The 26,924-nt window shown below is 51.0% G+C and overlaps 1 long non-coding RNA gene across 1 annotated transcript in view; it reads left to right on the top strand.

Moving 5' to 3' along the window:
• The window catches only part of LOC144245969 (uncharacterized), a 203,554-nt gene that overhangs the window by 164,360 nt on the left and 12,270 nt on the right, over positions 1–26,924 (top strand). The gene's annotated exons all lie outside the window — the stretch shown is intronic.

Raw genomic sequence — 26,924 nt, 5'->3', positions numbered from 1 at the left:
CAATATCCCAGTCCTGCAGTGATTTCAGCTCCTACCCAAAAATGCCCAGCCACTGTGCCTAGCCTGTATTATTTCAATTCAAAGCCCAGAACCCCGCTCTCAGCAATAGAGTTCTTTTACAATTTTCAGACACAATCCCAGCCCCACAGTCCATTTGCCAGCCCCACAGTGACTTTGCCCCCAGCCCCACAGGTGCCGTCGCAGACCGAGAACATATCACTGCATTGCCGGGATTTTCAGGCGCAATCTTAGAGCCCCCACGTGCGCACTACACATCCTGTTCTAGTTTCAGTCACAAGCCCAGCCCCAGCATCCATGTCAGAGGCATAAAAGGGATGTGGCAGCAAGAACCCCACAGTCCCTGTGCCAGCCCTTCGGATCCTATGGAGTGTGCAGCCCCCTTTCCCAGCCCTGCAGTGATTACAGCAGCCGCCCTACAAATCCCCTTTCCCAGCCCCAGTGATTTCAGCTCTTCACCCACAAGCTTTATTTAACTGCCAGCTCTCTTCGTTAGCTCCAGCTGTGCCTTTCTCCATCTTCAGCGTGCAGGATCTTGGCCTTGGCTCCAGCTCTGCAACACTTCAGCTCGTGCCCCAGGGTGTCTAAGCCCACCCCAGAATCAATATCCCAGTCCTGCAGTGATTTCAGCTCCTACCCAAAAATGCCCAGCCACTGTGCCTAGCCTGTATTATTTCAATTCAAAGCCCAGAACCCCGCTCTCAGCAATAGAATTCTTTTTCCATTTTCAGACACAATCCCAGCCTCACAGTCCATTTGCCAGCCCCTCAGGTGCCGTCGCAGACCGAGAACATATCACTGCATTGCCAAGATTTTCAGGCGCAATGTTAGAGCCCCCACGTGCGCACTACACATCCTGTTCTAGTTTCAGTCACAAGCCCAGCCCCAGCATCCATGTCAGAGGCATAAAAGGGATGTGGCAGCAAGAACCCCACAGTCCCTGTGCCAGCCCTTCGGATCCTATGGAGTGTGCAGCCCCCTTTCCCAGCCCTGCAGTGATTACAGCAGCCGCCCTACAAATCCCCTTTCCCAGCCCCAGTGATTTCAGCTCTTCACCCACAAGCTTTATTTAACTGCCAGCTCTCTTCGTTAGCTCCAGCTGTGCCTTTCTCCATCTTCAGCGTGCAGGATCTTGGCCTTGGCTCCAGCTCTGCAACACTTCAGCTCGTGCCCCAGGGTGTCTAAGCCCACCCCAGAATCAATATCCCAGTCCTGCAGTGATTTCAGCTCCTACCCAAAAATGCCCAGCCACTGTGCCTAGCCTGTATTATTTCAATTCAAAGCCCAGAACCCCGCTCTCAGCAATAGAGTTCTTTTACAATTTTCAGACACAATCCCAGCCCCACAGTCCATTTGCCAGCCCCTCAGGTGCCGTCGCAGACCGAGAACATATCACTGCATTGCCAGGATTTTCAGGCGCAATCTTAGAGCCCCCACGTGCGCACTACACATCCTGTTCTAGTTTCAGTCACAAGCCCAGCCCCAGCATCCATGTCAGAGGCATAAAAGGGATGTGGCAGCAAGAACCCCACAGTCCCTGTGCCAGCCCTTCGGATCCTATGGAGTGTGCAGCCCCCTTTCCCAGCCCTGCAGTGATTACAGCAGCCGCCCTACAAATCCCCTTTCCCAGCCCCAGTGATTTCAGCTCTTCACCCACAAGCTTTATTTAACTGCCAGCTCTCTTCGTTAGCTCCAGCTGTGCCTTTCTCCATCTTCAGCGTGCAGGATCTTGGCCTTGGCTCCAGCTCTGCAACACTTCAGCTCGTGCCCCAGGGTGTCTAAGCCCACCCCAGAATCAATATCCCAGTTCTGAAGTGATTTCAGCTGCCACCCACCAATGCCCACCCACTGTGCCTACGCTGTATTATTTCAATTCAAAGCCCAGAACCCCGCTCTCAGCAATAGAATTCTTTTTCCATTTTCAGACACAATCCCAGCCTCACAGTGACTTTGCCCCCAGCCCCACAGGTGCCGTCGCAGACCGAGAACATATCCCTGCATTGCCGGGATTTTCAGGCGCAATCTTAGAGCCCCCACGTGTGCACTACACATCCTGTTCTAGTTTCAGTCACAAGCCCAGCCCCAGCATCCATGTCAGAGGCATAAAAGGGATGTGGCAGCAAGAACCCCACAGTCCCTGTGCCAGCCCTTCGGATCCTATGGAGTGTGCAGCCCCCTTTCCCAGCCCTGCAGTGATTACAGCAGCCGCCCTACAAATCCCCTTTCCCAGCCCCAGTGATTTCAGCTCTTCACCCACAAGCTTTATTTAACTGCCAGCTCTCTTCGTTAGCTCCAGCTGTGCCTTTCTCCATCTTCAGCGTGCAGGATCTTGGCCTTGGCTGCAGCTCTGCAACACTTCAGCTCGTGCCCCAGGGTGTCTAAGCCCACCCCAGAATCAATATCCCAGTCCTGCAGTGATTTCAGCTCCTACCCAAAAATGCCCAGCCACTGTGCCTAGCCTGTATTATTTCAATTCAAAGCCCAGAACCCCGCTCTCAGCAATAGAATTCTTTTTCCATTTTCAGACACAATCCCAGCCTCACAGTGACTTTGCCCCCAGCCCCACAGGTGCCGTCGCAGACCGAGAACATATCCCTGCATTGCCGGGATTTTCAGGCGCAATGTTAGAGCCCCCATGTGCGCACTACACATCCTGTTCTAGTTTCAGTCACAAGCCCAGCCCCAGCATCCATGTCAGAGGCATAAAAGGGATGTGGCAGCAAGAACCCCACAGTCCCTGTGCCAGCCCTTCGGATCCTATGGAGTGTGCAGCCCCCTTTCCCAGCCCTGCAGTGATTACAGCAGCCACCCTACAAATCCCCTTTCCCAGCCCCAGTGATTTCAGCTCTTCACCCACAAGCTTTATTTAACTGCCAGCTCTCTTCGTTAGCTCCAGCTGTGCCTTTCTCCATCTTCAGCGTGCAGGATCTTGGCCTTGGCTGCAGCTCTGCAACACTTCAGCTCGTGCCCCAGGGTGTCTAAGCCCACCCCAGAATCAATATCCCAGTCCTGCAGTGATTTCAGCTCCTACCCAAAAATGCCCAGCCACTGTGCCTAGCCTGTATTATTTCAATTCAAAGCCCAGAACCCCGCTCTCAGCAATAGAGTTCTTTTACAATTTTCAGACACAATCCCAGCCCCACAGTCCATTTGCCAGCCCCACAGTGACTTTGCCCCCAGCCCCACAGGTGCCGTCGCAGACCGAGAACATATCACTGCATTGCCGGGATTTTCAGGCGCAATCTTAGAGCCCCCACGTGCGCACTACGCATCCTGTTCTAGTTTCAGTCACAAGCCCAGCCCCAGCATCCATGTCAGAGGCATAAAAGGGATGTGGCAGCAAGAACCCCACAGTCCCTGTGCCAGCCCTTCGGATCCTATGGAGTGTGCAGCCCCCTTTCCCAGCCCTGCAGTGATTACAGCAGCCGCCCTACAAATCCCCTTTCCCAGCCCCAGTGATTTCAGCTCTTCACCCACAAGCTTTATTTAACTGCCAGCTCTCTTCGTTAGCTCCAGCTGTGCCTTTCTCCATCTTCAGCGTGCAGGATCTTGGCCTTGGCTCCAGCTCTGCAACACTTCAGCTCGTGCCCCAGGGTGTCTAAGCCCACCCCAGAATCAATATCCCAGTCCTGCAGTGATTTCAGCTCCTACCCAAAAATGCCCAGCCACTGTGCCTAGCCTGTATTATTTCAATTCAAAGCCCAGAACCCCGCTCTCAGCAATAGAATTCTTTTTCCATTTTCAGACACAATCCCAGCCTCACAGTGACTTTGCCCCCAGCCCCACAGGTGCCGTTGCAGACCGAGAACATATCACTGCATTGCCAGGATTTTCAGGCGCAATCTTAGAGCCCCCACGTGCGCACTACACATCCTGTTCTAGTTTCAGTCACAAGCCCAGCCCCAGCATCCATGTCAGAGGCATAAAAGGGATGTGGCAGCAAGAACCCCACAGTCCCTGTGCCAGCCCTTCGGATCCTATGGAGTGTGCAGCCCCCTTTCCCAGCCCTGCAGTGATTACAGCAGCCGCCCTACAAATCCCCTTTCCCAGCCCCAGTGATTTCAGCTCTTCACCCACAAGCTTTATTTAACTGCCAGCTCTCTTCGTTAGCTCCAGCTGTGCCTTTCTCCATCTTCAGCGTGCAGGATCTTGGCCTTGGCTCCAGCTCTGCAACACTTCAGCTCGTGCCCCAGGGTGTCTAAGCCCACCCCAGAATCAATATCCCAGTTCTGAAGTGATTTCAGCTGCCACCCACCAATGCCCACCCACTGTGCCTACGCTGTATTATTTCAATTCAAAGCCCAGAACCCCGCTCTCAGCAATAGAATTCTTTTTCCATTTTCAGACACAATCCCAGCCTCACAGTGACTTTGCCCCCAGCCCCACAGGTGCCGTCGCAGACCGAGAACATATCCCTGCATTGCCGGGATTTTCAGGCGCAATCTTAGAGCCCCCACGTGCGCACTACACATCCTGTTCTAGTTTCAGTCACAAGCCCAGCCCCAGCATCCATGTCAGAGGCATAAAAGGGATGTGGCAGCAAGAACCCCACAGTCCCTGTGCCAGCCCTTCGGATCCTATGGAGTGTGCAGCCCCCTTTCCCAGCCCTGCAGTGATTACAGCAGCCGCCCTACAAATCCCCTTTCCCAGCCCCAGTGATTTCAGCTCTTCACCCACAAGCTTTATTTAACTGCCAGCTCTCTTCGTTAGCTCCAGCTGTGCCTTTCTCCATCTTCAGCGTGCAGGATCTTGGCCTTGGCTCCAGCTCTGCAACACTTCAGCTCGTGCCCCAGGGTGTCTAAGCCCACCCCAGAATCAATATCCCAGTTCTGAAGTGATTTCAGCTGCCACCCACCAATGCCCACCCACTGTGCCTACGCTGTATTATTTCAATTCAAAGCCCAGAACCCCGCTCTCAGCAATAGAATTCTTTTTCCATTTTCAGACACAATCCCAGCCTCACAGTGACTTTGCCCCCAGCCCCACAGGTGCCGTCGCAGACCGAGAACATATCCCTGCATTGCCGGGATTTTCAGGCGCAATCTTAGAGCCCCCACGTGTGCACTACACATCCTGTTCTAGTTTCAGTCACAAGCCCAGCCCCAGCATCCATGTCAGAGGCATAAAAGGGATGTGGCAGCAAGAACCCCACAGTCCCTGTGCCAGCCCTTCGGATCCTATGGAGTGTGCAGCCCCCTTTCCCAGCCCTGCAGTGATTACAGCAGCCGCCCTACAAATCCCCTTTCCCAGCCCCAGTGATTTCAGCTCTTCACCCACAAGCTTTATTTAACTGCCAGCTCTCTTCGTGAGCTCCAGCTGTGCCTTTCTCCATCTTCAGCGTGCAGGATCTTGGCCTTGGCTGCAGCTCTGCAACACTTCAGCTCGTGCCCCAGGGTGTCTAAGCCCACCCCAGAATCAATATCCCAGTCCTGCAGTGATTTCAGCTCCTACCCAAAAATGCCCAGCCACTGTGCCTAGCCTGTATTATTTCAATTCAAAGCCCAGAACCCCGCTCTCAGCAATAGAATTCTTTTTCCATTTTCAGACACAATCCCAGCCTCACAGTGACTTTGCCCCCAGCCCCACAGGTGCCGTCGCAGACCGAGAACATATCCCTGCATTGCCGGGATTTTCAGGCGCAATCTTAGAGCCCCCACGTGTGCACTACACATCCTGTTCTAGTTTCAGTCACAAGCCCAGCCCCAGCATCCATGTCAGAGGCATAAAAGGGATGTGGCAGCAAGAACCCCACAGTCCCTGTGCCAGCCCTTCGGATCCTATGGAGTGTGCAGCCCCCTTTCCCAGCCCTGCAGTGATTAGAGCACCCGCCCTACAAATCCCCTTTCCCAGCCCCAGTGATTTCAGCTCTTCACCCACAAGCTTTATTTCACTGCCATCTCTTCCGTTTCACTTCCTCCTCAACACCTTCCCAGCAGTGCTACGTAACACTGCTTCTGGCTCTCAGGGCAGGATCTTTGCTTTTGCTTTAGCTCTGTATGGTTTCAGTTCAGCTCTTGAGCCCATATTCCTGCCCCATCCTAACCATCCCTCCCCCAGTAACTGCTCTACACTCTCTGTCAGAGCCCTTGAAGCAATTTCAGCTCCAGCCATGCAATTCCCATCCCAGCTCCATATTCCCTATCCCAGCTGCACAGGGGTTTTACCCCGAACCCTACCACATTTCTGTGTCCTCCGGCTCTGCTGCCTCAGCTCCAGCTCCTCAGCTTCCTACTGCCTGCATCTAAAAGCTGCTCCTGCTTCTCACTGCTGCTTGGAGCTGTTGATAAGGGCAGAAATCAGTTTCTGTCATAATGTCAATGCCTCTTGCAGCTATCCCACCCACCCTAATGGGATCCCAACTTTAGGGACCCTTGAGCCCTGAAGCCAAACATCTACCTTCCCCCACAGCCTGGGTTTCAGCCGAGCACCTCCCCAAAGGCCCCCTCACCTCCCCCAGGCAGCCCCAGGGGCTGGGAATAGCCACCGGGCCCCTGCTCCCACATCCCAATAGGTGCCCTTGTGCTGCTGCGTGGGCCCTGGAACCCTCCGAGCCCCCACATCCTCAGCCTCTGCTTGGTTCCACGGGGCAGGAGCTGGGAACCCCCAGGCATCTCCTGCAGGCCCTGCACTGCAGCTCCATGCCCCTCTCCCAGGGCATTTATCCAACTCCAGCCCCAGCATTTCCACTGCTCCACATTGTTTTGGGCTTGACTCGTGCCAAAGTCCTTATTCCACACCCTGAGCCTTTATGTCTCCGGTGACCTCACAACCCGTGATTCAGCCCCAGCCGCACAACCCTTACTAAATCAAAATCGGAAAAAGAAAACAAACAGAAACAAATTAAACTTAATAAAACGAACAAAACAATGAAGTAATGCAATATAGATAAAATTATTAAGTAAAATCAAAATCAAATAGTAAGAAAGCAAACAACCGGCTTTATTCCCAGTATTCTCAATGTTACTTTAAATCCAGAAAGCGCGAAACGGCTACTCCCCAGTGACAGCAGCCGGTCCCCCCTGCGCCACGCCAGGCCCCGCACCAGCCTCTGGCCGCCCGAGCCGGGCAGGGCGCGGCGCAAACAACTGGACACCGCCGGCCCCCGGACGCCGCCGCAGGCAGACGCGGGAGTCGCGTGCGTGCTCACCAGCGCTCCTCGGATCGGCAGCCGCGGGGGACCCGTCCCGGCGCAGCGGCGCTCCTCCTCGGAACGCGCTTCCGCAGCTCCCGTCGCCTCCAGCCCCGCCGCCGAACTGACGCCCCCGCCTCCCCCACGCACGCTACTTATGCCTCAGAGCCGGGCCAGCCAGCCAATCACAACCCGAGGCAGCGCCGGCCCCACCAATCCGAGCCCGCCCATTCCCGCCGCGCTCGGCTCGCGACCACCCCGCGCTCCCCTCACGCGCCGCTCCCGCCGCCGCCATTGCAGGGGCCGGGTCCGCCCGCTCCCCGCCGTCAGCCCGTTTCCCTGGGAGAAATCCCGGCCGGCGCCTGACGGGGAGCTCCCGCCCGCCCTTCCCGGCCCCAGCGCCTGCCGAGGTTGCGGCAGCAGGGATAGCGCTCCGCCGGCTCCCAAAGCGGCGCCGGGAGCGGCGCCTCAAGCGCACGGGGGAGCGGGGCCAGGCTGAGGAGTCGGGCCGCGACTGAGCGGGCCGAAATCGCAGGAACCGCGCCCGGATTGGAAGGGCGGCCGGGATTGGACAGGGCGGAGAAAGGCGGGCCGGGATTGGCGGGGCTCGGGAGCTGCGCGGCCGGGCCCGTGGCAGCATGGGGCGGAGCCCGCGCTGCTCGAAGGGCCCGCGGGCGCCCCGGGTCCCGCTCGGAGACCCCCTGTCCCCTTCTCGGCCCGTGCTCGTGCCCGGCTCCCGGCGAAAAGGGCCCCGCAGAGCCCGAACTGCAGCCGCCCGTCGGCACTCGGGGCAGGGGAGAGGCGCAGCCCGGCATTGGTTCCGGGCGGCAAAGGCGGACTCCGCGCTAGCAGCTCGGATCGGGGAGCGGCGGCGACGCGGCGGGGAGGCGGCTCGGTGGCGGGGAGTGGGGAGGGCGCGCAAAAACAGTGAAGTGCCCGCGTCCCCCTGCCCGCCCTCCGCCTGTTGCGAGCCCGCTGCTCACCCTCTTTCTCCCGACACAGTCGTCGGATGCTATAGAGAGGACAATAATATTGACGTTCACATTCATAGATCAGCTTTTTGCAGCACAAGTATTTCGATATGGTACAACTTACTTTTAACGGCTTTGTATAGTATAATTTTTATAATAAAACCCCTACCTACTACCAAATAGAAAATAAAAATCCCCTTTATTCTAAACTATATTTAATTACTTCTATATTTCTATTTTTGAGTTTTACAAGTACTTATCTATCACAACATATTGAGGTACTATATTTCGATATATAATATTTATGACACGTAATGTGTTATAATAAGACACATACAGTAAAATACGCATTACGTACTGTATTGATTCCTATTGTTTTGTAGTATTCATATATCCACACATATTAATTATACATTTCTAGATGGATATTTATATTATATAAACATATAAAATACTCTACAGCAAACCATATAATACCTAATAGTAATGGATAGCATTATTTATGTTACATGTTTAATTTATATGTTTTCCGTTTATATTTAAAATTGAAGTTTTATATTCCCATTATCATGTTTATGCATTTGTTTTGTTTCATTAGAGTTCTAGTTAAAACACTGCAGTTATAATCGAATTCCTAAAAATAAAATGCCAAAACAAACAGCATCAAATTCCCACCAGTACCGTCCAACAAATTCAGAAAGGCTCCACCAGCCAGCCAACTACCAGCAAAAAAAAAACCCGCACTACACTCCTTTTACTAGCAGCTCTTATCACGTCACAAAAACGAAACAAACATTTTAAAAAAGACAGATAGAAACCCACACAGCAAATCACAAAAACCACTAAAAAGAAAAGAAAACGCCAACTAACTTACCATACTCCAAAACCATACAAGAGACCCCCAACGTTTCTAAAAAAAATAATAACCAAAACTCTACCACTACGCTAACTCATAAAGAGAACCCAATGCTCTATAAAATTAACTAAAAAACCCCACCAAATCATTACAGATATTAAAAAATCGGAACCACGAAGAAACAAAAAAATCACCACCAAATAAAATAAATACCTAAAGAGATCCACCACGGAAATGCCCATGTTCCCAAAAATAAAACTAATAAAAAAAACCAACAACCAAATACATCAAACTACAAAAAAAAAAATTAAATTAACAACAACAAAATAGGTATTCCTAACTCAAGAAACAAAAATTGCCTCAAACCATCAAAACACAAATACCACCTAGAAAAAAAAAACACGTCGCCAAAAGAGCAATGTAACCACAAACAATATTTCCCAAATTCTCTCCAACAATAAAACATACACGGCAACCAAATAAGCCAAATGAATGAAATCCCTATAATATAATAAACAGGAATGCATTCATCAATATTAAAAAAACCTCACCGATTAACTCCAGGACACTCCCCTCAAGCCCACCAAAACAAATACTACGCACTCGCTCGAATAAACGCCTCCACAACCGTATTAAAAACCTACCCTCTACTACATGCTACGACCCAGAAAAAACATTGGAAGCCTTTAAAAACACATCCTTTAAAAACATATGAACCGATCAAAAAGAAATCCAACAACACTCCACCCAAAAACAAAAACCGTGCCACGAGCACCCGAAGCAAAAACCGTAACAACCAAGAAGCGCCCGGGGCCCTTCTCCTACAGCGACGCCGATCAAAAGCCACCGATCCCAGGAGCTCCTCAGGAGCACCTCAAAAGCAGCGCAGCGAGGGAGGCTGGAAGATGCGAAGCCGCGCTCCCGGCCCCGGGCGCAGCGCGGCTCCGGCAGGAAAGCGGCTCCTCCGGCAAGCAGAGGCGGCGCCGCGCCGGCAGACCCCCGCCCGCTGCCCCCGGCCCGGCGGGGCCGGCACCGGGCCCGGGGGCCCCCGGCGGCGCCCGAGCCCCGCGCCCGGAGCGGACGGAGCGGCGGCACCGGCCGGCACCGGCCCCGGCCGCCCTCGGCCCGCGGAGCCGCCTCCAGCCCTCCCCTCACTCACAGACACCGCCCCGCTCGCCGCTCGCTCCCGCCCCTCGCCCCTCCCGCCGCTTCGGCCGGGCTCCGGCTGGGGGGCTGCAGTACCGCCCTGTGCCCACAAGGCGGCAGCACTTGTCCAGAGGGTCCGCGACACGATGGCGGCCCGTGGGGACCTTGACGGAGAGAGGCGTTTTTCGCCCATGCCTGTCGGCTCCCGCCAAAAACCCGCACGCTCGCGGTGCTGCTGACCCCACAGCCCGTGTGCACGGCACCAGAACCGCCGCGGAAAATCCCGTCGGGGGGCGCCGGCGTTGCGGGCAATTCAGGCAGTGTAAAAAACAGACACGGGTCCTCGAATTTTAACGTCCTCGTTTTCGCGCCCTCTCGAGAAGGTCAAGCGAGGCCGCGCCACGCCACTCCCAAGATGGCGGCCGCGGGCGGCGGGCTGCAGTACCGCTCTCTGCCCACACGGCGGCAGCACCGCGCCGTCCCCGCCGGCACGGCCTCGGCAGCGAACGCCCCAAAGCGTCCGCGCGGGAAAGAACGGAACAAAAAGCCTGCCTGCGACCGGATAGGAACCGAAAGAAAAAAGCTTTCCTCTTAAACTGCATTTCAACAAAGCTTGTTTTTATATTTTTCAGATTTATACTCACAGTCGGATTGGTAATGGATATTGATGGAAAACTGTATTTTTATCATTTCTTACATTTATTCCTATTCGATTTTATTACATTTTATTTTTTTATACATATCTTATTAGATTGCTTATATATTTCTATAGTTAGATTTAGATTTCTAAAAGGTTTATATTGCTTAAAAAAAAACCCTGCCTCTATCCAAGTAAAAATCTTTTAAACAAAACCCTTTATTTAAACTCCATTTAAATGTATCTCTATTTTTCGCATTTATATTCAAATGTATATTTTAAATGTAGATTGAAGTATGATGCTATCTATAGTCTATCTCTTCCTAATACTCATTTTTATTTCTATTTTATATTTCTATATATACACCTGTAGACATTGATTATATATTTCCATATTTAGAATGATATCAAACTAAAATATATATTCATATCTTTTCCATTAAAGCCCTGCCTCCAACCAAATAAAAACAAAAAAAGCCCTTTCTTTAAACTATTTTCGAATATTTTTATATTTTTTTCATCATTATAGTCACACTTGAACTTCTACTTTATATAGATGTATTTATAAATATATTTTATATATATATAATAAGGTAGCGAGATAGATAAATTATTTTTTAAATTCTATTTCGTACACACTGCTAATACTTATATTTACTTACCTTTGAATTTTCATATAGATCTTAACGTATTTAGGGTATATTTCTATACAAAAACATCTAATTTTATTTTATTTCTAGTCATAATTTTAATAATAAAACCCCTACCTACTACCAAATCGAAAATAAAAATCCCCTTTATTCTAAATTATATTTAAATATTTCTATACTTCTATTTTTGATTTTTACAAGTACTCATCTATTCTATCACAACATATTGAGGTACTATATTTCGATATACAGTATTTATGACATGAAATGCGTTATAATAAGACACATACAGTAAAATACGCATTAGGTACTGTATTGATTCCTATTGTTTTGTAATATTCATATATCCACATGTATTAATTATACATTTCTGTATGGACATTTATGTTTATAATCGATATTTATATGCATATAAACATATAAAATACTCCATATCAAACAAGGTTATACCTAATTCTAATGGACAGCATTATTTATGTTACATGTTTAATGTATATGTTTTCCATTTACATTTAAAATGGAAGTTTCATATTCCCATTATCATGTTTATGCATGTGTTCTATTTCATCAGAGTTATAGTTAAAACACTGCAGTTATAATCGAATTCCTAAAAATAAAATGCCAAAACAAACAGCATCAAATTCCCACCAATACCGTCCAAAAAATTCAGAAAGGCTCCACCAGCCAAACAACTACCAGCAAAAAAAAACCCGCACTACACTCCTTTCACTAGCAGCTCTTATCACGTCACAAAAACGAAACAAACATTTTAAAAACCCTATAGACACCCACACAGCAAATCACAAAAACCACTCTAAAGGAAAAAAAAAAAAGCCAACTAACTTACCATACTCCAAACCATACAAGAGACTCCCAACGATTCTAAAAACAATAATAACCAAAACTCTACCACTACGTTAACTCATAAAGAAAACCCAATGCTCTATAAAATTAACTAAAAAAACCCACCAAATAATTACAGATATAAAAATATGGGAACCACGAAGAAACAAAAAATTCACCCCCCAAATAAAATAAACACCTAAAGAGATCCACCATGGAAATGCCCATGCTCCCAAAAATAAAACCAATAAAAACAACAACCAAACACATCAAACAACAACAACAAAAAATTAAATTAACAACAACAAAATAAGTATTCCTAACTCAAGAAACAAAAATTGCCTCAAACCATCAAAACACAAATACCACCTAGAAAGAAACACGTCGCCAAACGAGATATGTAACCACAAACAATATCTCCCAAGTTCTCTGCAACAATGAAACATACACGGCAATCAAATAAGCCAAACGAATGAAACCCTTATAGTGTAATAAACAAGAATGCATTCATCAATATTAAAAAAAACCGCACCGATTAACTCCAGGGCACTCCCTCAAGCCCAGCAAAACAAATACTACGCCCTCGCGCTAATAAAAGCCTCCACAACCGAATTGAAAAACGACCCTCTACTCCATGCTCCGACCCATAAAAACCAGTGTAAACCTTTAGAAACGCATCCTTAAAAAACCTAAGAACCGATCAAAAATAAATCCAACAACAACACTCAACCCAAAAACAAAAACCGTGCCACGAGCACCCAAAGCAAGAACCGTAACAACCAAGAAGTGCCCGGGGCCCTTCTCCTACAGCGACGCCGATCAAAAGCCACCGATCCCAGGAGCTCCTCAGGAGCGCCTCAAAAGCAGCGCAGCGAGGGAGGCTGGAAGATGCGGAGCCGCGCTCCCGGCCCCGGGCGCAGCGCGGCTCCGGCAGGAAAGCGGCTCCTCCGGCAGGCAGAGGCGGCGCCGCGCCGGCAGACCCCCGCCCGCTGCCCCCGGCCCGGCGGGGCCGGCACCGGGCCCGGGGGGCCCCGGCGGCGCCCGAGCCCCGCGCCCGGAGCGGACGGAGCGGCGGCACCGGCCGGCACCGGCCCCGCCCGCGCCGCCTCCCCCGCCCGCCGGCCCGGCCAAAGCTCCGCTCGGCTCCGCACGGCTCGCACCGGCGCGGCTCCGGCGGGCCCGCGGCAGCCCAGCCGCGCCCAGCTCCCCTTCCGCCCCGGCCAGCCCCGGCACTGCCGGCAGGGCTCCGCGCCGGACCCTTCGCTGCCGGGCCGGGGGCAGAAGAAGCGCCCCGAATGCAGCGGCACAGCCCGACCCCCGCCCTGCCAGCGCTGCCACGGCTGCAGCTCCCTTCCTCTGAAGCCCCGACTCTGACGCCACGCTCCGGCGCTCACCTCACCCCAACGAGGGCACAGAAACGTAGCCTTCCCTTCAATCGCGTCCTCTAGAAGAGAAGAAAAGAAGCGCCTTGCCTCAAACCATGGCAAAAGGGGGCTTTTTACCTCAGTCCAAACCCCTTAAAAGGGGGGACAACAGGACTGCCCCCTCCAATTCAACCTCAGGATGACGAAATTTCAAAGGGAAAGGGGAAAAGTCCCCGTTATAAAAGCGCACCGGCTCACCTGCTCGGCTGCTGCTTCTCGGCACAAAGGTTTGTCCCTCAGCTCCTCCTTTGAGCAATGCTTCACGTGCCCAAGTGTGTATCCAGGGGATTCCCCGGACCCTGTCCGAAGCGCCCACCGTCCTTCCAGGAGACAGCCCCGGGAGCCCCCCAAAAACTCCTCTCCTCCAGCAGCTCCGTGCAAAAGCCAGCAAAGACAAACCCTCGCCCTAAAATAACCTCCCCCCGGCAGGAGCCGCCCCTCCTCCTCATCCTCACAGCTCACACCTGGGGCTGCTCTGAGCCCTCATCATCCTCACATCAGCTCACACCTGCCGCTGTTGCCACCCTCCAACAGCGTCTCTCCATCTCCAGCACACAGCCCACTTCTCACAGACACTGATCCATTGGAAATCTGCTACGGGTGTTGTCTTTTCTTAATCCATCTGGGTACACGATTAAAGCACGTACATGCATTGATGGTCATTGAGAGAAAGCTTTCCCCTGGAGAAAACAGTCCTTTTGCTGGCACACTTTGATACACCTTCGCAAAAAGCAGAATCAGCACCAATTCCTAAGACCCCTGCCGAGGAACTCAGCCCTCCTTGGGACACCCAAAGCAGCAGACCTCGAAAAAGGAGGGGAAAAGTCAAGCTTGGAGGGGAAAAAGAGGATAGAAGTACAGCAGCCTTTAAAAATGCCTGCACGGAGCAATAGTGGGAACCAGTCACATTTCTTCCTTCCTTGCTTTCTGTGATGACATAAATAGGAAGTAAGAACACGTTAAACAAAAGGCAGAGCTAGGATTTGACAGGTCTTTATTTTGGCAGGCTGCATGGCAAACGCCTCTTCCAGGACTGCGACACGTTTTGGGGAATGGCTGAGAACGGAGGCAAAAGGTGCCGGGAGCCCTTTCTGTTCCCTTCAGCCCCTTGCTCCGCTGGTTTCAGGGCACTCGCTTGGTTCGTTCCTAGAGAAAAACGCTAGGGCATGATTTTCAAAACTACTGCCCGTCCCCAGTCAGAGTTTCCTACATTCGTGGGTACAAATGAGTGGATAGAGAGAGGGCTTCTTTCCAAATGAGTTTAGCCATAGATTCCTGTTCTTTACCAATAGCTTTAAAAACGAAACACTTGCCAGGTTTTGGTATTCTACACACACCCCTCCCTTGGAATTTTGGGGCAGCTTTGGGTCCCTCTGCGGGACGGCACCCAGCGTGACCCCCTCCCCTCATTCGCCACCCATCCGCTCTTATCTTTTCTTTTTAGTGGTTTTTGTGATTTGCTGTGTGGGTTTCTATCTGTCTTTTTTAAAATATTTGTTTCGTTTTTGTGACGTGATAAGAGCTGCTAGTAAAAGGAGTGTATTGCGGGTTTTTTTTTTGCTGGTAGTTGGCTGGCTGGTGGAGCCTTTCTGAATTTGTTGGACGGTACTGGTGGGAATTTGATGCTGTTTGTTTTGGCATTTTATTTTTAGGAATTCGATTATAACTGCAGTGTTTTAACTAGAACTCTAATGAAACAAAACAAATGCATAAACATGATAATGGGAATATAAAACTTCAATTTTAAATATAAACGGAAAACATATAAATTAAACATGTAACATAAATAATGCTATCCATTACTATTAGGTATTATATGGTTTGCTGTAGAGTATTTTATATGTTTATATAATATAAATATCCATCTAGAAATGTATAATTAATATGTGTGGATATATGAATACTACAAAACAATAGGAATCAATACAGTACATAATGCGTATTTTACTGTATGTGTCTTATTATAACACATTACGTGTCATAAATATTATATATCGAAATATAGTACCTCAATATGTTGTGATAGATAAGTACTTGTAAAAATCAAAAATAGAAATATAGAAATAATTAAATATAGTTTAGAATAAAGGGGATTTTTATTTTCTATTTGGTAGTAGGTAGGGGTTTTATTATAAAAATTATACTATACAAAGCAGTTAAAAGTAAGTTGTACCATATCGAAATACTTGTGCTGCAAAAAGCTGATCTATGAATGTGAACGTCAATATTATTGTCCTCTCTATAGCATCCGACGACTGTGTCGGGAGAAAGAGGGTGAGCAGCGGGCTCGCAACAGGCGGAGGGCGGGCAGGGGGACGCGGGCACTTCACTGTTTTTGCGCGCCCTCCCCACTCCCCGCCACCGAGCCGCCTCCCCGCCGCGTCGCCGCCGCTCCCCGATCCGAGCTGCTAGCGCGGAGTCCGCCTTTGCCGCCCGGAACCAATGCCGGGCTGCGCCTCTCCCCTGCCCCGAGTGCCGACGGGCGGCTGCAGTTCGGGCTCTGCGGGGCCCTTTTCGCCGGGAGCCGGGCACGAGCACGGGCCGAGAAGGGGACAGGGGGTCTCCGAGCGGGACCCGGGGCGCCCGCGGGCCCTTCGAGCAGCGCGGGCTCCGCCCCATGCTGCCACGGGCCCGGCCGCGCAGCTCCCGAGCCCCGCCAATCCCGGCCCGCCTTTCTCCGCCCTGTCCAATCCGGGCCGCCCTTCCAATCCGGGCGCGGTTCCTGCGATTTCGGCCCGCTCAGTCGCGGCCCGACTCCTCAGCCTGGCCCCGCTCCCTCGTGCGCTTGAGGCGCCGCTCCCGGCGCCGCTTTGGGAGCCGGCGGAGCGCTATCCCTGCTGCCGCAACCTCGGCAGGCGCTGGGGCCGGGAAGGGCGGGCGGGAGCTCCCCGTCAGGCGCCGGCCGGGATTTCTCCCAGGGAAACGGGCTGACGGCGGGGAGCGGGCGGACCCGGCCCCTGCAATGGCGGCGGCGGGAGCGGCGCGTGAGGGGAGCGCGGGGTGGTCGCGAGCCGAGCGCGGCGGGAATGGGCGGGCTCGGATTGGTGGGGCCGGCGCTGCCTCGGGTTGTGATTGGCTGGCTGGCCCGGCTCTGAGGCATAAGTAGCGTGCGTGGGGGAGGCGGGGGCGTCAGTTCGGCGGCGGGGCTGGAGGCGACGGGAGCTGCGGAAGCGCGTTCCGAGGAGGAGCGCCGCTGCGCCGGGACGGGTCCCCCGCGGCTGCCGATCCGAGGAGCGCTGGTGAGCACGCACGCGACTCCCGCGTCTGCCTGCGGCGGCGTCCGGGGGCCGGCGGTGTCCAGTTGTTTGCGCCGCGCCCTGCCCGGCTCGGGCGGCCAGAGGCTGGTGCGGGGCCTGGCGTGGCGCAGGGGGGACCGGCTGCTGTCACTGGGGAGTAGCCCTTTCGCGCTTTCTGGATTTAAAGTAACATTGAGAATACTGGGAATAAAGCCGGTTGTTTGCTTTCTTACTATTTGATTTTGATTTTACTTAATAATTTTATCTATATTGCATTACTTCATTGTTTTGTTCGTTTTATTAAGTTTAATTTGTTTCTGTTTGTTTTCTTTTTCCGATTTTGATTTAGTAAGGGTTGTGCGGCTGGGGCTGAATCACGGGTTGTGAGGTCACCGGAGACATAAAGGCTCAGGGTGTGGAATAAGGACTTTGGCACGAGTCAAGCCCAAAACAATGTGGAGCAGTGGAAATGCTGGGGCTGGAGTTGGATAAATGCCCTGGGAGAGGGGCATGGAGCTGCAGTGCAGGGCCTGTAGGAGATGCCTGGGGGTTCCCAGCTCCTGCCCTGTGGAACCAAGCAGAGGCTGAGGATGTGGGGGCTCGGAGGGTTCCAGGGCCCACGCAGCAGCACAAGGGCACCTATTGGGATGTGGGAGCAGGGGCCCGGTGGCTATTCCCAGCCCCTGGGGCTGCCTGGGGGAGGTGAGGGGGCCTTTGGGGAGGTGCTCGGCTGAAACCCAGGCTGTGGGGGAAGGTAGATGTTTGGCTTCAGGGCTCAAGGGTCCCTAAAGTTGGGATCCCATTAGGGTGGGTGGGATAGCTGCAAGAGGCATTGACATTATGACAGAAACTGATTTCTGCCCTTATCAACAGCTCCAAGCAGCAGTGAGAAGCAGGAGCAGCTTTTAGATGCAGGCAGTAGGAAGCTGAGGAGCTGGAGCTGAGGCAGCAGAGCCGGAGGACACAGAAATGTGGTAGGGTTCGGGGTAAAACCCCTGTGCAGCTGGGATAGGGAATATGGAGCTGGGATGGGAATTGCATGGCTGGAGCTGAAATTGCTTCAAGGGCTCTGATAGAGAGTGTAGAGCAGTTACTGGGGGAGGGATGGTTAGGATGGGGCAGGAATATGGGCTCAAGAGCTGAACTGAAACCATACAGAGCTAAAGCAAAAGCAAAGATCCTGCCCTGAGAGCCAGAAGCAGTGTTACGTAGCACTGCTGGGAAGGTGTTGAGGAGGAAGTGAAACGGAAGAGATGGCAGTGAAATAAAGCTTGTGGGTGAAGAGCTGAAATCACTGGGGCTGGGAAAGGGGATTTGTAGGGCGGCTGCTGTAATCACTGCAGGGCTGGGAAAGGGGGCTGCACACTCCATAGGATCTGAAGGGCTGGCACAGCGACTGTGGGGTTCTTGCTGCCACATCCCTTTTATGCCTCTGACATGGATGCTGGGGCTGGGCTTGTGACTGAAACTGGAACAGGATGTTTGGTATATATATTTTTTTTAATTGTGTAACCAGATGGATTAAGAAAAGCGGACACTCGTAGCAGATTTCTGTTGGATCTGTGTCTGTGAGAACTGGGATGCGTGCTGGAGATGGAGAGACGCTGTTGGAGTGTGGCAACAGCGGCAGGTGTGAGCTGTGAGGATGTGGAGGGCTCAGAGAAGCCCCAGGTGTGAGCTGTGAGGATGATGAGGAGGGGGCGGCTCCTTCGGTGGCTGATTTAGGGGGTTTTCCTCACAGCTCTTTTGCACGGAGCTGCTGGAGGAGAGGAGTTTTTGGGGGGCTCCCGGGGCTGTCTCCTGGAAGGACGGTGAGCGCTTCGGACAGGGTCCGGGGGATCACCTGGATCCCCACCTGGATACGTGGAGCATTGCTCAAAGGTGGAGCTGAGGGACAAGTCTTCGTGCCGAGAAGCAGCAGCCAAGGAGGTGAGCCGGTGCGCTTTTATAATGGGGACTTTTCCCCTTTCCCTTTGAGATTTCGTCATCCTGAGGTTGAATTGGAGGGGGCAGTCCTGTGGTCCCGCCTTTTAAGGGGTTTGGATTGAGGTAAGAAGCCCCCTTTTGCCATGGTTTGAGGCAAGCCGCTTCTTTTCTTCTCTTCTAGAGGACGCGATTGAAGGGAAGCCTACATTTCTTTTCCCTTGTTGGAGGGAGGTGAGCGCCGGAGCGTGGCGTCAGAGTCGGGGCTGCAGAGGAAGGGAGCTGCAGCCGTGGCAGCGCTGGCAGGGCGGGGATCGGGCTGTGCCGCTGCATTCGGGGCGCTTCTTCTGCCCCCGGCCCGGCAGCGAAGGGTCCGGCGCGGAGCCCTGCCGGCAGTGCCGGGGCTGGCCGGGGCGGAAGGGGAGCTGGGCGCGGCTGGGCTGCCGCGGGCCCGCCGGAGCCGCGCCGGTGCGAGCCGTGCGGAGCCGAGCGGAGCTTTGGCCGGGCCGGCGGGCGGGGGAGGCGGCGCGGGCGGGGCCGGTGCCGGCCGGTGCCGCCGCTCCGTCCGCTCCGGGCGCGGGGCTCGGGCGCCGCCGGGGCCCCCCGGGCCCGGTGCCGGCCCCGCCGGGCCGGGGGCAGCGGGCGGGGGTCTGCCGGCGCGGCGCCGCCTCTGCCTGCCGGAGGAGCCGCTTTCCTGCCGGAGCCGCGCTGCGCCCGGGGCCGGGAGCGCGGCTCCGCATCTTCCAGCCTCCCTCGCTGCGCTGCTTTTGAGGCGCTCCTGAGGAATTTTTTGGGTCGTTTTCTTTTGTTCGTAGTTGGTGTATGAGAACGGTCACGGTGTACTTGTTGGTTGTTACGGTTCTTGGTTCAGGTGCTGTGACAAGGGTTTTATTGGATTGAGTTTGTTGTTGGATTTTTTTTTTTTGTGCGATATGTTGAATGTTTGTTTTGTTTTGATTATTTTCATATTGTGAAAATATGATTGTAGTTATCTTCTTAAAGGATATGTTTTTTTAAGGTTTTACACTGATTTTTATGGGTCGTAGCATGAAGTACAGGGTTGGTTTTTAATTAGGTTGTGGTGGCTTTTATTAGCATGAGTATGTAGTGTTAGTTTTGGTGGGCTTGAGGTAGTGTGCTGTAGTGAATTAGTGAGGTTTTTTTTTAATCTTGGTAATTGCATTTTTTAAATTTTCCAATAGAGGTTTTATTCATTTGGTTTGTTTAATTGTTCTGGACGTTTTATTGTTACCGGTAATTTGGGACTTATTGTTTGTGGTTACATTTCTCTTTTGGTGACGTGTTTATTTCTTGTTGTGACGCGGCAGGCACTCCCCTCGCCGCGGCACCCCGAGCGGTGCCGTGCTGGGCTGCGAGAGGGAAGAGAATGGGCGGCCGCTCCCCCTGTGAAGCTCTGCTGTGGTATTTGTATTTTGATGGTTTGAGGCATTATGGGTTTATTGAGTTAGGAATAATTTTTTGTTGTTGTTACTGTATTTATTTGGGTTTTTGTTTCAGTTTGATGTATTTGTTGGTTGCTTTTTATTAGTGTTTTTTTTAGGAACTTGTGTATTTATACGGTGGATTTTTTTAGGTAGTTATTTATGTGGGTGCTTCTCTTTTTATTGTCTAGTGGTTTAGGTTTTTGTTAATCTCCTTTATTACTTTGATTTTTAAAGCTAACTTAGCAGAATACTGGTTACTCTTTGAGTTAGTGTAGAGGTACGGTTTTAATTTTTAGCAGCTTTCAGGGTCTGTTGTATGGTTTGAAGTTTAGTAAGTTGGTTGGACTTCTTTTTCTAGTGGGTTTTGTGATTTGTTTTGTGGGTTTCTCTAGGGCTGATTTTTATTTTTGTTTCATTTTTGTGATGTGTCTCACTGACAACTGTTAGTGAAAAGAGTGTAGTGTGGGGTTGTTTTTGCTGGTAGTTAGTTCTATGGTGGTGTGTTTTTAGTCTCTGTTGTTTGTTTTTGGGTTTCTTTTGTTAAAGTTTTCATTTTGGGGTTAATTTTTAATTATTTTTAAGGTTTTAGGGCGATTGAGATTTTTTTATATGGATGTCCTGTATGATAACAGTTAATTTATTTGCTTTATGTGGCATTGATGGCAGGGTAGAGGACATTTTTGTATAGAATGTGTATTTTAATCATAGTACTAAAATAATACCATGGTAAGAGGGGCTGTGTTTTATTGTTTGTTTCTGAGGTGGTTTGGCATTTTCTTATAGGTTGGGGTTTTTTTTTGTTGGCTTGTGGAGCCATTCTGGCTGTTTTTGATGAAATTGGTGGGACTTTGATGCTTTTTGATTTTGCTTTTTTTTTTTTTTTTTTTTTTGTGGTGTAATAGTCTTTTAGAAGAATTTGGATAATTTTAAAAGTATTTTTGTTATACTTTTCATCTAATGTTGCTGGATTATTACAGATGTTTTGGAGCTTTATTTTTTTAAGTTTCATTTGGATGAATTTATGCTGGATGGTAGGACTGTGTTCTTATTTTTGGGGCAGTTGGTTGTAGGTGTATTGTATGTTTTTCAAGTGAAGGTAAATCGAGGTTTGTATTTGGTTGTTAGAGGAATAGAGAAAAATGTTTTGGTGATGTTAACAGTGGTGTGTTTTTTTGGGGTTTTTGATTTATAGTAAGTCTGGTACGGTAGTGTTTAATGGTGGAGTTCTTTAAGGTATGATAGTTTATAGTTAATTCTTATTGGTTTTAGATTTGTGTGTAAGTTAGAGGAGGTTATTGAAGGGTAAGCGGGTGTTTTAGATGAGTTTTAGTGTTTCAGTTGATAGAGCATTTTTTGGATGGGAGTTAGAGTATTTTGAGTTGTTTGGTGTCGCTGGTGATGTATTGTTGAGGTGGTAAGGAGTATTTGTTGGGTTTTTTTAAAGAAGGTTTATTGTAGATAGTTTTAGATAGTTGTGGTGGGTTGCTTGATTGTTTTATGTTTTTTAGCCTTTTTGTAGTTATTTGAAATATGTTAGAGTTTTTTGGGTTTATTGAAATACTTGATTTTGAGGAAGTTCCTATTTAGAATGTATGAATTTTTTTGGCTTAAAATAAAAAACTTATATTCTAGTTATAGTGAGGATTATTTTTTTTTTCTTTTCTTACTGCTATATTTTGTGATATTTGTGTTAGGTAGTAGTAGGGATAGCTTTACTTTTATACGTTGAAACGAGGGTAGTGCATACTGGTGTTCATAAAGGTTTAATATTTTTATGGTTCTGATGTGTTAGGTTAACGAATTTATAACGTTTACAAGACTTTTTTTTGTTTTTATTTCAATACAGGCAGGGTTTTCTTAGTTTTCAGGATTTGTTTGGCATAGATTTTAGAGGTGTAATTGAGGGGATAGGACAGGGTGTCTCTGTTAATCTATTTGGCAATTTGGATACTGGGTAAATAAAATTAATATTTTGGTAGAATTTTTGCATTTCATTAGTTTATTTATTTATGGATTTGTGTGCCTGCAGCTGTAGTGTCTCTGCTGCAACTCTCAGTATCCATTCATGTTTGTGTGTGTTAGGCAGTCCACTCGTGTACCAGCGAGTCCCCCCTGCAAGCGGCCGCAGAGCCGCTCCTTCACTCTCCTGGGAATTCGGGGAGCGGCACGCGGCTCTGCGACGAAGCCTTGATCTTTGTCACTAGAAGGTGGCACCAGGGAGCCTCAGGAGCGGCCGAGGAGTTGCTGTAAGTGGGGGAACTACTAGTGAGGGGGACCAGGGTCCACTCGAGTTTTGGGAACGCCACCTCACCTCGCCTGCTCTTCAGCCAGGCAGACCCTGCCAGGAGGGCGTGGGCGAAGCGTGCGGCCCGAGGAGCCCGGCGTTCTCAGGAGAATAATGGTGAGCAGCAGAATTGCTGGGTTGTGGCTGCTGTGCAGCTGAGATCGTGCAGTGATGTTTGGTGTTCTCGATTGTAGCTGAGCACGGTACCACAGCCCGGTGACCATAGGACATTCCCCGCAGGCGAAGCAGCCTCCATTGCCACGCGACGTGGATTCTCATCCCCAGATGCCAGAGAGATAAGTGGAGGGCTAAGGCCCGCAGAGGGGGTGAAAGCGGGGTGATGGGAGGGCCTTTTGAATGAGCTTTGGGAGTGGGGATGTGCAAGAAGTGTCTCCTAAGGCCATCTAAAGACAAAAAGTGTCTGTTTTGATCACAGTGCTGAGGTGCTCAGGGCAGAGCAGTTCTGGTGTGTGTCCTGTCACTTGTCTCTGGTGCACTCTGTGTTCTTTGGGTCTCTCGGTCCTTTCTTCTCCTCAAAAGCTCTCTCTCCCTGTCCTGTGTCATGGGTGTCTGCACGTATTTGTCCCACAACTGCTCTGCCCTGCTGCATAGCCTGTAATAGCACAAGTCCTGGGGACTTGAAATTTGTAATGCAGGGTGTAGTTGGGCTCTAGATTGTATCAGGAGATTGCCTTAATATGTTTTGTGATGCTAATTTGTCCTGCAGCCATTTGACACTAGTCCTAACTTCCTTTCAACTTGCTGACAACTCCAATCAGTGGCAGAGAGCCCCAGTCTTGTGTGAGGATTTTCCCATGATCAGGTCAGTCATTGTTTGCATTTGCAGGGGCAGCCTAAATGGTGACTGTGTTACAGCAGTGTTCTTTGCCTTTATTTTTAGGAGGTCCAGACAGGTAGCAGCAGTCAAGGCCAAGTGTGCCAGGTGAGCAGTGGACAGAAACAGTTGGTTTTGCTCAGGTCTCAATTTTTGGTGCAATTCTAAGCATTCATTCTTGATTGTGTGCTTTAGGGAATCAACTCGGAGTGTGCATACCTCCGTTACTAACTGGCTGATGGACCAGGTTTCATGCACTTTGGATCTCGCTGGAAGCATTGCAGGACCCTGTGATGGAGCCTTCCAATCCTGCATTTCAAGGTCCCATCCTGGTAGCCCTGAGGAACGGCCAAGGTGTTGCGGTGAGTCGGGGAGGAATGAGATTCCACTGGTGTTTCAGCAATGCCATGTCACCTTGTCTGCCCTTAACCCAGGTGTCCCCTGCGATGACGGTGTCAGAATCCAAGCACGCCCAAAGCGTGAGGGCCAAGAACCCGGGCATTCTGAGGAGGATGGTGAGTAGCAGATTTACCAGGTTTTGGCCGATGTGCTGTTCAGATTGTGCACTGATGTTTAGTTTTCTTTCCCTTGGCAGACCAAGAGGTGACAGCTGGAACTTACCAGACAGGGAGACGGCGTTCTTCTGCACCCAACAGGGATTTGCATCCCCAGATATGTGCAAGATAAGTGGAGGGTTATGACCCACAGAGAGGCGTGATAAGCGAGGTGCCAGGTTGGGACTCCCCAGGAGGGGTTTTTCAGTCAGTTTGGAATTGGGGATGTCCAAGAAGTGTCTCCTTAGACCATCTAAAGGTGAAAAGTGTCTGTTTTGATCTTAGTGCTGAGGCATGCAGGGCAGAGCAGTTCTGATGTGTGTCCTGTCACATGTCTCTGGTGTCCTCTGTGTTGTTTGGGTCTCTCGGTCCTTGCAGATATTCTTCTCATCAAGAGCTCTCTCTCCCTGTCCTGTCCCCTGGTTTGTCACATCCTGTCCTGTGTCACGGGTGTCTGCACATATTTTTCCCACAGCTGCTCTGCCCTGCTGCACAGCCTGTAATAGCACAAGTCCTGGGGACTTGGAATTTGTAATTTGCAGGGTGTAGTTGGGCTCTAGATTGTATCAGGAGATTGACATAACATGTTTGGTGCTGTTAAGTTGTCCTGCAGCCATTTGACACTAGTCCTAACTTCCTTTCAGATGCAGACAGTTCAGATCAGTGGCAGAGAGCCCCAGTCCTGGGTGAGGGTGTTGCCATGATCAGGTCAGTCATTGTTTGCACTTGCAGGAGCAGCCTAAATGGTGACCGTGTTACAGCAGTGTTCTTTGCCTTTATTTTTAGAAGGTCCAGGCAGATAGCAGCAGTCAAGGCCCATTGTGCTAGGTGAGCAGTGGACCAAAGCAGTTGTTTTTGCTCAGCTTTTAGTTTTTGGTGGAACTATAAGCATCCACTGTTGTTTGTGTGCTTTAGGGAATCCACTCAGAGTACTCATACCTCTGTCTCCACCTGGCTGATGGACCGGGTTTCATGCACGTGTGGTCTTGCCAGAAGCATTACAGGACCCTGTGACAGAGCCTTCCAATTTTGCATTTCAAGGTCCCCTCCTGGTAACCCACAGGAATGGGCAAGGAGTTGCGGTGAGGCAGGGAAAAGGAGCGAGGGTACACTTAAGTTGCAGCAATGCCATGTCACCTTGTCTGCCCTTAACCTAGGTGTGCCTTGAGATGACGGTGTCAGAATCCAAGCACGCCTGAGGTGTGTGGCCCGATACTTCTTGGGAGACGGTGAGTAGCAGAATTGTCAGGTTCTGCCCCATGTGCTGTTAAGGTAGTGCACTGACATTTGGTTTTCTTTCTCTTGGCAGAGCAAGAGATAACAGCCTGGTGACAACTGGAACTTCCCAGACAGGCAGGAGGCCTCGTTCTGCACCTGATGGGGATTTGCATCCCCAGATATGTGCAAGATAAGTGGAGGGCTACCACCCACAGAGGGGATGGAAGAGAGGTGCCGGGCTGGGACTCCCCAGGAGGGGTTTTTGAGTCAGTTTTGGAGATGGGGATATCTAAGAAGTGTCTCCTAAGGCCACCTAAAGGGAAAGTGTCTGTTTTGATCAAAGTGCTGAGGTGCTCAGGGCAGAGCAGTTCTGGTGTGTGTCCCGCCACTTGTCTCTGGTGCACTCTGTGTTCTTTGGGTCTCTCGGTCCTTTCTTCTCCTCAAAAGCTCTCTCTCCCTGTCCTGTGTCACGGGTGTCTGCACGTATTTGTCCCACAACTGCTCTGCCCTGCTGCATAGCCTGTAATAGCACAAGTCCTGGGGACTTGAAATTTGTAATGCAGGGTGTAGTTGGGCTCTAGATTGTATCAGGAGATTGACGTAACATGTTTGGTGATGCTTAGTTGTCCTCCTTCTGCCAGGCCCTGAAGGACTCCCCCTTCCCCCCCAGATCTTCATTGGGAAATCCCCCTGACCCCTGCGACCCCCCAAAACGATCCCCCAGGGATCCACCTTGAACTCTCTGGGACCCCCTGAATAGTCCCCAGGGATCCCTGAGAATCCCCAGTGGCCCCCAGGACACCCTGGGCCACCTCCCCAGACCCGCTGGGGCCCCTCCCGGTGTGACAATTGAGAGACCCCCTCAAGCACTCCATGCCCCCCTTCCGGAATCCATCTGGGACCTCCAACCCCCAGAGTGGCACCCCTGGGACCCCCACATCCCTTCCCGCCCTCCCTGAGAACCCTCAGAGCCTTCCCATAGTGGCAATAAAGGCTCAAAGCAGTTACAGAACCACTTCTACTGTGTCCAGTACCTGCACTGGGAACACTGGGAGGGACACTGGGAAAATCAGGAGGGAAGCGGGAACATTGGGTAGCACACTGGGAGGGAACTGGGGCAGCTGGGAGGACTCGGGGACTCCTGGAAGCGATCTGCCATGGAAAAGGAGACAAAGGGAGCTGATGTCATCCCAGAGCCACAGGATATTCCATACTGAGACCCCGGGGCCACCCAGGACCACGGCAAGGGCAGCCAGGCCAAGAGCCGGGGGCAGCTTTGGTGTGGGAGGCATCTGGCATCCCATTCGGAATTTCAGGAGGCCCAGTGGTGGGCACAGGGCCATAAGCACAAACAGCGGTCCTTTTACCTGGGAAAGAAAACTCGCCAGTCCAGGTTCCTGATGTCAGTTTGTAGGGCTCCCTTGGGACTCTCAGGGCAGCACAAGTTTGAGGCGGGGACAGCTTTGGTCTGGGATACGTTCTTTGATATTTGGATTTTGTGAAGTCGGGGGCCAGCTGAGGGCCAGGGGCACCTGGGCACATACTCTGGCCCTTTTCCATGGGAAAGAAAACTCACCAGTCCTGGTTCCTGATGTCAATTTGCAAGTTGTACTTGGGATCTTCAAGGCAACTCCTCATCGACATGAGGGCAGCTTGGGTCCACAACACCTCCTTCTTCATTCAGATTTTCAGGGGGCGGCCCTTCTTTCGGGGCCCCTGGCTCTTGGACTCTGTTGCTGGCCCTATTCTCTGTGA

Source organism: Lonchura striata, chromosome 2, assembly GCF_046129695.1.
Source record: "Lonchura striata isolate bLonStr1 chromosome 2, bLonStr1.mat, whole genome shotgun sequence".
NCBI lineage: Eukaryota > Metazoa > Chordata > Aves > Passeriformes > Estrildidae > Lonchura > Lonchura striata.
This window is presented reverse-complemented; position numbering and strand designations above follow the sequence as displayed.